The sequence below is a fragment of the Peromyscus leucopus genome, chromosome 1 (assembly GCF_004664715.2).
Source record: "Peromyscus leucopus breed LL Stock chromosome 1, UCI_PerLeu_2.1, whole genome shotgun sequence".
Classification (NCBI taxonomy): Eukaryota; Metazoa; Chordata; class Mammalia; order Rodentia; family Cricetidae; genus Peromyscus; species Peromyscus leucopus.
This window is the reverse complement of record NC_051063.1, coordinates 171,397,391-171,408,024: the sequence shown is the minus strand read 5'-3', so window position 1 is coordinate 171,408,024 and position 10,634 is coordinate 171,397,391.

Here is a 10,634-nt window from a genome sequence, read left to right as displayed (position 1 = left end):
ACTGCAGGCAACTTTCACACGGGTTTTGGAGCTCCATCTTGGGTCCTCATGTGCTCTACTTGCAAGTCCTAGACAGGCTGGGGCAGCAGCCAAGCCCATCCCCTGAATTCTCCTTAACGGCACTTAACCTGGCTCTCCAAAAGCCCGCCGTCCACACAGACCCTGGCTCCTAGGACCACAGGTAACAGGAGATGGGGTTCACAGAAGGAGACCCCCACCATCTCCATCCCAACACCAGCACTTCTGCATCCTTCTTGTTGGCCCATGCTGGCCTTCTAGAAATGCCCAAAGAAACAAGGTTGCCATGGTGATGGGATTCCGCAGCCCCTGGAGCTCTCAGTATGTTCCTGCTGGCTTTCGCCACCTGTAAAACTCGATTCTAGAGCCCCCTTCTTCAGCTGCTTCTTTCCCCCACATTACCAAACATCCATCTGCGCTTACCTACTCAGCAAGTGTCCACCCCCTGCGACACCCTTTTGGGGTGCCCACCACGTGTGCAATTCTACTTTCAAAGACAAAGGGGTGCACTGAAAATTATCATGGTCCAGCCTTGATGATCTTCTTCCCAGGGGCCCAGAGGAGAAGCTCCGAACAGCAGGAATAATCTGCAAGAAATAAATCTAAGTAGACCGAACTCTTTCGTCCGTCTTCTTTATTCCTCTGGGATAAAATTCTGTCTACACAGTTTCAGTTCTGTTCTCACGCCTAGCTCCTTTCTTGCCTGATTCCTCTCTGCATTTATCTGCTGTCCCCTCTAAGTTCTACCTTAATTCTCTAATCTTAGTTCTGCCCCATCTTGGTCTTTCTCATCTCTTTCTTCCCCATCTGACTCTTCCCATCTTCTATCTCATTCTTCTAGTTCTCCAGTCAAAATCCTCCCTCAGTCTCTGAGGTTTACACTTATATACCCATGCAATAGCAGTGCTCTAGCTAAAGCAAACTCACCAGGCTTGATTTTTTTTTTTTTGAGACAGGGTTTCTCTGTGTAGTTTTGCACCTTTCCTGGAACTCACTTTGTAGCCCAGGCTGGCCTCGAACTCACAGAGATCCACCTGCCTCTGCCTCGGGAGTGCTAGGATTAAAGGTGTGCGCCACCACCACGCGGCTCAGGCTTGATTTCTTACAGGGTCATAAAGGCAGGCAGCGACCATCAGGCTTTCTTTTACAACCCAAAAGGCGAGTGTTAGAGGAAGTCAACTAAGAGCTAAGATTAGTTAGTATATCAAAAAAAAAAAAAAAAAAAAAAGGGAATTTATATGCTCAAACTACATTCCTAGAGGTGGTTAGGTAACTGTTAGGAGTCTATGATGTTAGTATAAACACCACTAAAGCTGTATAAGAAAGGAGGGCCTGAGTTTAACTGGCCTTAATTCAGGAGATCATTTGGCCTTGGGTACTTGACAGGTATTTCAGATAAAATACACTGTTAGGAGTTCTTGGAAGCATATATAGCTATAAGAAAATCATTGTACATACAAAAGCCAAAATATCACCACGCCTTCTTAAGCCATGGCTTGACCTTCAGAAAAGTCCTTGACCTTTCCAAGTAGTAGCTTCTGGGATAGTAGCTGGAGTCCATATGTTTTCCGCACTTGCGACATGGATGTCTCCCCCTGTGCTTTGGGACATTTCTCTCTGACTAGTCTCTAAGTCCGCTTGGGGACACCCTGGATTGAAATTCTTGTTACTACAGCACTTACCCATCCAGCTCCCTCAAGGCTCATCTCAGTGCCTTCCTGGAACTTCCTCACCTGCCGGTAGGAGCTGCCTACTAAATTCCACAGCTTCTCCACAAGCTCCTGGCTCTGTGACCCTTTCCTGGCCTCCTTCCCCTCAGAGCTACCTGTCTGTCTCTTCTCCAGCCCTCCTGGGCTTTCATCTTGCCAGTTGCCTTGCCTCCCCTAGGAGCTGCCTGCTAAGTCCCTCAGTTTCTCTATGTCCTCGTGCCTTCTGTGACATTGGAGCTAGTTCCTCCTTGTCCCTTGGGTCACACTGTTCTCTTTTCTTAGCTGCCTACCCCTCCCCATGGTGGAGTTCTTTTCTCAACCTTTTCTCCTCTGACTCAATTCCTTTCTCAGACTCAGAGATTTTCTTACAAAGTCTTGCTCGCTGTCTTACTGAAAACAGCTTGGCCTCAGTAGAGCTCAATGGCCAAAGTAGCACACTCAAGTTCCAAATTCTCATAGATTGTAACAGCTTCTGCCAGCACAAGCCAGTGATCCCAAAGTCTCTTATCTCTAAGGTTCTACAACTTTCCACTCTTAAATCTTTTATCTCTATGATTTCTGTGTTCTGCTCTCAAGAAATCTGTAAAGACTATTGTGTAAACAGGGCTTATTTCAGGATTTGTAAATTCATTGCATGTGGTTATAGGATCTGTAAAATCTGTAATAAAACTTGGCTACAAAGTTACAGCAAATGGCTTATAATAAAACCTATACGTAGGAATTTTAATTTGCTACCACATCCTATGTATGTGATTCAACTCTGGTGCAGAGTACATTCTTTATGTAACTTGGATTCAATTCTTGTTTTGAAAAATAGATCTACCAGCAAAACATGTTTTAAGCAGCAACCATCTTAGCTGATGACCTCATGAAGATGTAAGCAGCCACATGACTAGCAGTCACCTTGACTAAGGTTAAGGAGTACAGACCAAGTGACTTCATCTTTAGACGACCATGTGGCATACAGCAACAAGTATAAAATCAGCCCACTAAGCCCTGTAGTTTATCACTGTACCTCTTCTCAGACAAAAGAAGCAACGAGTCTCCAAAATACAGTAGCTTGGTATGGATTTTTGTATGATGATAGAAATGTAAGATTATATTTGCTACACTACACATGTGATTCAACTTTGGTTTGGAATATACTGTATATGATGGTGAAATTTTAAGATTATAACGATCTTCTCAGAAACAAAAGCTGATTTGGAGATTTACACCTAACTACTTATGTCTTTGCTAAGTGTTCAACACTAGGCTTCTAAAAAAATTTTAGGTAAGTAACAACATATGTTTGATAAATGAGGTGTTATTTGATAAATAAGAATTAGAGATGTCTAAGGTCCACTCGGATTCACAGTAATAGTTGTCTAGCTTCTGCATCTTTGCTCACTTTAAACTTTAGCTATTTGAATAAACTAAGCCACACAAAAACTGCAATATTCTATAATGGTGCACTCTAAAAGGATCAGAAAAGTGGCCAGTCTCCCTATGGACTGTGGCTATGTTTAAAAGTTTTATTTTGATACAAAAAGAACTTTGATTCAAAAATTGTTGTTTTTAGCCGGGCGGTGGTGGCGCACGCCTTTAATCCCAGCACTCGGGAGGCAGAGCCAGGTGGATCTCTGTGAGTTCAAGGCCAGCCTGGGCTACCAAGTGAGTTCCAGGAAAAGCGCAAAGCTACACAGAGAAACCCTGTCTCGAAAAACCAAAAAAAAAAAAAAAAAAAAAAAAAAAAAAAAAAAAAAAAATTGTTGTTTTTAACGCTCAAGCTTAACAGTGATAAAGCTATAAAATCCAAATATTATAAAAGATATTAACTTATTGAAAACTGTTAAAGATGATTAAGACATTCAAGTTAATAGGCACCGTATAAATGATCAAATACTTTAATGTGTTCAGAACTGTACTTGTAGTCATGCTATGTACTAATGTGATAACTTACAGGAACAAGCACTATTTAGCCTTCTGTATATCTATTGAGAGCTAAGCCTGAAAAAAATAACTAGCAATAAGCCAAGTTTGTTTAGTATAGATATTAATAGGTAGATGGTCCTCAAACTCTTCAGAGATCTGCAAAAAAATAGCTGTTAAAATGTTTAATGGAAAAAGTTTACTATGGCAGACAGAGACTCCAACTCCTGGCAGTGACCACAAGCTCTCCAAAGAAGATGATAGGGCCCAGAAGAACTCCACCTGGAGCTGGCTTTAAATGTGACAAAGCCAGCCATTGGATGAAAAACTATCCTTTGCTTTGCCTGCCACCAGGACCCTGTGCAAACTGTAGACATGCAGGATATGGGGAGCTGATTGCCTCCCTTTCCCTAGGCAGGGTAGGCCAGTTCTGTCCAAGTCTCTACTCCACAGGAAAGCCTGTCAGATGTTCACAGTCTGGTGGCTACAGACTGGCACCGCCCTGTGACCTCTGTCCCCAAAGACCGCAGAGGAACCCACGGTGATTGTCCAGGGAGCTAGCAAGTCACTGTGGTTTTTAATAGATTTGGGAGTGGCTTGGTCTGTACTTCCTGCTTACTCAGGTGAAAGTCATCCTTCTCAGATCTCTGATAGCACTGACGACTAGGCTAGTGACAGCTTCGTCAGTTTAAGAGCAATAATCAGGGTTTCAGCTCCTTCTCAGTTCTCTTCATTCTGTCTGCTTGCCTACCTGTTTGCCTGTCTGCCTGCAGGAGGGTATGTGCTCCTAAGTGCTGGGCACCAAATGCAGTGTTTTGAAGAGTGGCAAGTGTTCTGAACCCCGAGCCATCTCTACAACCCTTTAAGAAGGTGGCTTTAATCTGGGGAGATGGGGACCAACCACAATTTTCTGCCTTCTAAAGGCTTCTCAGAGTTTCTCAGCGGCCTGACATGATTACCTTATCCTTTAAGAGGACACCAGTTATGGGTGGTAAATAGGTGGAGGAGAAGGGAAGGGTGTAAGAATTCTGTATACATGCAGCAGCTCAGTTGCTCCGGAGTCTCATCTGGTGCCTTATTACATCATCCGCAGGCAACTGATCCCAGCCTAAAATGTGAACGTGCCTTCCCAAATGTTCTGTATTCTGTGTTCTCTCTCTGTACTCTTCCCCCGCACAGTCTCTCTGTCTGTGTCTCTGTGTCTCTTTGGCTCTCTCTCTCTCTCTCTCTCTCTCTCTCTCTCTCTCTCTCTCTCTCCTAATAAAGCTCTAAAAAGGTAACCATGGCTCATGATTCTGCCACCACCACAGCATCTAGTGCCAGCCACTAGCACTGTATACCTTCAGCAGCCACGGCCACCACCACTGCTGCCACCTCCTCCCCACTCCAGCGAGACCTCGAGCCCACATTCCTCACCTCCGCTGGACCCCCCAACACTACCGCAACCGCTGCCACTACTGCCAAGTTTCTTCACTACACAGTGAGTGCCCCCCCATTCTCTCGGCTGCGGTCTGACCTATATTCTTTGTGACGGACACCCCTGGGGTTGTCCTCGGGCTGCTGAGCTGGCAATGGCACATTTTTGCTCCTGAGGAGGGGGTCAGTGCTGCCTTGGTCTACCAGGTGGACCACCTGCCGCACATGCCTCAGTCCTTAGCCTCCCTTGACAAAGCAGAAGGCTAACCTGAGCTGATTCATAGATCTTTCTTCTCTCCTCGGGATTGCCTGAGATTGGAGTCTGATCCCAGTTTGTTATTTTAATTTTTTATTTTTCTCTCGGCTACAGCCATGGGACAAAGGGGCGGATACATTTACCCCTTACACTGGTGGATACCGGTAAATCTGACCACATAACAACTTTGCGGGAACTTTTGCCAGCTAACGGGCAAATAAAAGAGTTACTTTATTCCCAAGCTTTCTGCTAAAGCTCTGAACCCTTCTCCCTCCCCATGTCTGATGTTTTCTTTTCCTCTGCCACCTGCAGCCTTTTCTGTCTGACTTCCGGTCTCTGGCAGTGGGCGGGCTCTGTACTGTTCCAACCTCTTCTGTCTGATTTCCGGTCTCTGGCAGTGGGCGGGCTCTGTATTGTTCCTCTTCTGCTGACTCAAACTTCCATGAGAGGCCCAGTCGGTCTGGAAGTGGCTAAGATCCATGCAAACAAGTTTACAGTAGTCAGGATGGCTCTTAAACCAAAAATCTGCTTATAGCCTCAGGCAAGTCTTCCAAAAGGATCAGTGTACAGTCTGCCTCCTGGCAGATCTTCCAAAAGCTGTCCTTAAGCCATCAATCATTAGAAAAAAAAATCAGGACATGGAGTAAAATCCATCTCTTGTTCCCCAGATCTCCCCGACTAAAACTTAAGCATCTGGAGAGCAAGGCTCCTGACCCCACAGACAAAAGAGTCATCTGTGGCATTTAAGGTGTGCCAGGGAAAAGATCAAAAGCCCGAAAACAAAATTGCCAAGTGCTGGCACTCACTGACTCCCAAAAGCTGTTGGGTCCCTGTTTTAAGTGCGGAAAAGGCCACGGGATATCGAATGCCCTGCCAGGCCATCAACAGCCTTGTTGAAAGTGCTGCCTAGAAAGACAACCGGTCAGCTGACTGCCCCCAGGCACCAAGACACATGGGTACATCAAGCTAAGACCTCCAGCAGACCCAGGCTTGGCTACAGACATGGCAGGGAACCCAGAACGCAGCAGGGAAGCGGTCTGTTTCTTTCTTTCTGAACACCAGAGCCACTGACTTGGTCCTGGGAGTTTTGGGGTGCCACCTCTCCTCATTTCCCTGTTGTCGGGTACAGAGGACAGCCTTACCCACCTCACCAGATTTAATTGCACTTTCAGAGTTACTTAATGGGAAAAGATTTCCAGCTAAGATAGGAGCTTTCATTTCATTACCTCACTCCAGATCTATTTGCCAGTGTTTCTCACATGCACAGACAGGGCCCTGATCTTTGCCTTGTCCCTAATTCCAAAAAAGAAAAGTTCTCATTCACCACAAGCTTTTCTCTTCCCAGTTCCCTGTTCTAACTCACTGTTCAGCTAATGGTACAGGACCACCACAGAACTGGAGTCCAGGGATCATCAAGTAAGAAACTGTAACAGCTAAAAGGTATTTACACCCCCAGACCCAAAAGCATCTGGGCGCTACAAAAAAGACTTTAATGTAAACATCTATTACTGTAAAATGCTTTAAACAATTGATCACCTGTCTCCTAGATGCTAAACTAGTAAAGGAAACAGGTGCTTTAAAATAATCTGTCTCTGATAAGACTTAGTATGTTCCAATCTCTCTGTCTCTCCCATTAACACTAACCAATACAAGCAGAGTACTAAACACCACATATTGTCCCTAATCTTTTCATGGTTGCTTCTTAACATTTTTCAAAATTCTTCCCAAGCTCCAAAAACCAGCTTAAATCCATCAGGAGGCTCTGAGAAGAACAGGTGTTCAGGGAGGAACAGGGTGAACAGAGCTGCAGACTTGGAAGCCTTGACTTCTGAGTCCCTTCTTAATCCAGACAGGGATGTCACAACCAGGGCACTGGGAATATAACTCAGAATGTAATGTTCTCCCTTAAGCTACAAGCTGTAGGGACAGACACTGTGGCTCCCTGACTCTCACACACCCTACTGATTTTCCTCTCCACAGATACTCTGAAATGTCACAAGAGAATCTTGTGTAAATTTGGCAGTGGCTTCACTAAAAGACCATTAGAATGGAAATCATTTGCGACCAAGGAAACTGGACATGAGGAGATATGCCAGGAGACAATCCTGAAAGTAGACGTAGGTGTGAGATGAGATGGACAGCCACACTCCTGTACTGGCCAGCCCAGCCCTGCCCTGGATTGTGTTCCCTGCCGTGCCTGCCCAGCTCCCCTCATGCCTAGGCTCTCTTCCCATGCCTTGCTTTCCGGGTCTTGATGGAAGCCCTGGGAAGATTAAGGGGGAAAGCCCTGGGCTGGCTCCCCACTACCACGTGAACTGGGGAGGGGGCGGGTGGCACCTGTCTGTAAAGACAGCATGAGCTGTGGGTGGAGACAGCTGACCTCATCTGCAGCTGTATAGGGAGCTCCCGAGCAGCTTGGACTGGGTGAGACTCAGGACTGGGGAAGAGTGCAGGAAGGGGGAGGAGGGACTAAGGGAAAGAGGGAGGATAGGAAACAGGAAGGAAGGATGCTGGGCCTGTTTCGGGCTCTGCTAAGCCACTGGGTCCTTTGGCAGCTTTTCAGGGAAGTGGGCAAGGAGAGAAGCAGACCACAGGGAGCCAGCTGTGGGTGTGAAGGGCAGAGTGTGCAGGGAAATCCAGCAGGGTAGAGGAGGTGGTGAGCAGAGTGAGGCTGCAGCCTGAAGGAGGGGCTCAGGGCAGACTGTGGAGACTGTTCAATGGGATGTGCAGGGGCAGGGCAGAAGGAGCCAGGCTTGTGCTGCAGGCTTTGGCTGACACAGGACATGCTGTGTCCCACTGTCACTGGGCATTGCGCTCTCCCTGGGAGGGGAACATCAGGGGACCCAAGAAGTGGGCACCCAGGCCTGGCCATCCTCCCCATCCAAGCCTGGCTTTCACTCTCGTGCCTCTTAAGTGAAAAGTCTCTCCTAGTGAGGAGCAAAGGCTCAGGCATTCATGTAGATAAGGATACCCACGATTTCAATATGTGTGGTGATGAGTTTCCTGATGCAGGACATGTCCAGGTTTATGCCAATAGACCTGGAATCTTGGCTGCCATGTATATCAAATGCTGTGAAAGTGATCTGCACAGTAGTGCTGCCATCAGCCAAGTCCTACTTGACTACATCAATATTTCAGGTTTGGGTTCTGGGTACAGAGACTTGAGGGATCTGCCTGGGGCTGCAGCTGAGAGCGCACTGTGCAGCTACCTCCTCCTCTCTCCTCAGCCTCCTATCAGTCAAAAAACATCAGGTGTCCTGTCTGCTTGAACTATCAGGGCTCCTGCCGCAAAAACTGTCTTCTGTCCAAAGGACACTGGTTGTTATGACGGCGACATTGCCATTGAAGGAGGTGAGTGCTGGAGGTTGCATCCCCAGGATGAGGGAGACAGAGGCCATGACTCTAGGGACTCAGCAGGAGGGATGGGGACTGACCCCTGAGTGTGAGGGGAGGTCAGAGGCCCTCACTGCTGCAGCAGAGGGAATGTGGATGGAGTCTAGAACCCTGGGACTGAGGGAAAAATTCAGGACCTGGGCTCCTGCATCCATAGGAGGGGGGCTGGAGCCTGGACTCCTGGGTGTGAAGTTGTTTAGGTTTTCTGAACGATCCCTTCCTTCCTTTTGAACCTGTCTGGATCTTCATCTTCTAGGTGGAGTTAATGCCAATTTTAGCATTAAAGGATGTCTGGACGTGACTGCTGGAGACATATTTAAGAAAGACGAAACACTTGGGATCTTCAGCGTGTTGGAAAACATGAACTCAATGACTGTAAACTCATTCACACATGTGTTTGTCCCTGTCACCCTGGCTTGGGTGTTAGGGCTGGGGCTCTCCTTAGCCCTTTGTCTGGAGGGCTTGGTCCTCTCAGATGAACTCATTTCCCTGTGATTCCTAATCCCTATTGGTTGCCCATACCCATCCCTCCTCTGACGTCATAACCTATGACCTTACACATGAAAGTGTCACCCTGTGCTGTCCTGGTGCCATCAACCTGTGAGACCAAAATGAGCCATCTTAGAAATAAGACCAAAATGCTTTCACCCTAAAATTAAGGCCTAAGATTTCTCCTTTTGAGAACAGGCCAGAAGTTACTGAGACCAGTCAGTTCAGATTCCAGAAACCAGGAAGTGTAAAAGTACAGAGTCACAAGGTAATCAGGAGGTAATGGCTGCCGGACTATGGAATGTCCTCTCCCTGGCCCCCTAGGCAACTGCTTGACCATAGAATGTCCCAACCCTAGTTTCCATAGTGACTGTGTAATCACCAGATGCCCCCATCTGGGGGCAGCCAATGAAAAATGCTGGTGGGCAACTACTTCCTTAGAAGGAAAACTGAATTGTGATTTCTAGAAGTCCCTAGAAGCGAGCCAATCAGAATTGTACCTGTACTAGCACCCCTAAATGATGTAACCTTGTGACTTTTCCCTTTAAAAACTGAGCTTGCAGACAGGTGGGCGCTTCCTCCAGCCTCCACTGCGTTGGATGTATTGGACGAAGTCCCTGCCTAGGCTTGTATTGCTTTTGGATATCCAGAATTAAACCTTGCTTTTGCATTCCGGCATGCTCGTCTTTGGTGGTCTCTCTGGGGGTCACGATCTGGGCACAACAAACCCTCACCACACATCTCTGCCTCCTGATATTTCTACATGGGAGGCGCTGAACTCACTGTGCCCGAGGGGACATACACATGTTCAACACACATGTGGAATAATAAACTCACTGTTTTTCCCCCAAATACTTGTTTTTCTATGTAACCAGCTGAACACCAACAGTGGGATCCATTGCTCTGCCAAGGCCTGGCCTCCATAGTGCTCTGTGACAAAATGTTTCCTAGGGAGACTCAACATACACATCTACTCACTGCAGATTGGGACCCCTTGGCCAAAGTCTAACTTGGCGAACCAATCCATTTTATATTGGAGTTACTTACAAGAAAATGTTTGGGTCAAGAATTACTTACAGGAGCAGAAATGACTCAAAGACAGCTCCTCACCAGAGCCCACCCCTGCATGAGTGACAGCTCCCAGAGCTGGGATCCTGGAGCACACAGCACAGCCTGCAGGCAGCTCAGCATGTCAGAGGGCATCCTCCCAGGGGCCTCAGTTTGTCTACACCTCTTCCAGGCAGCTCATCTGGGTTCTGCTTCTTCCAGGCATCTGGTCTGGTCTTTGAGTTTCCTGTGTAACTTACTGCTTGCCCTGGCTGAGAGGGGCCTGGGGAATCTGGTTGGTTTCAGGGACTTCCCGAAGGTCTTTTGAGTTGTTTAGCTTCCTGCTTAAGCAGCTGCCCTGCAGGATGGAATGTTTCCATCTCAGAGGAAACTTT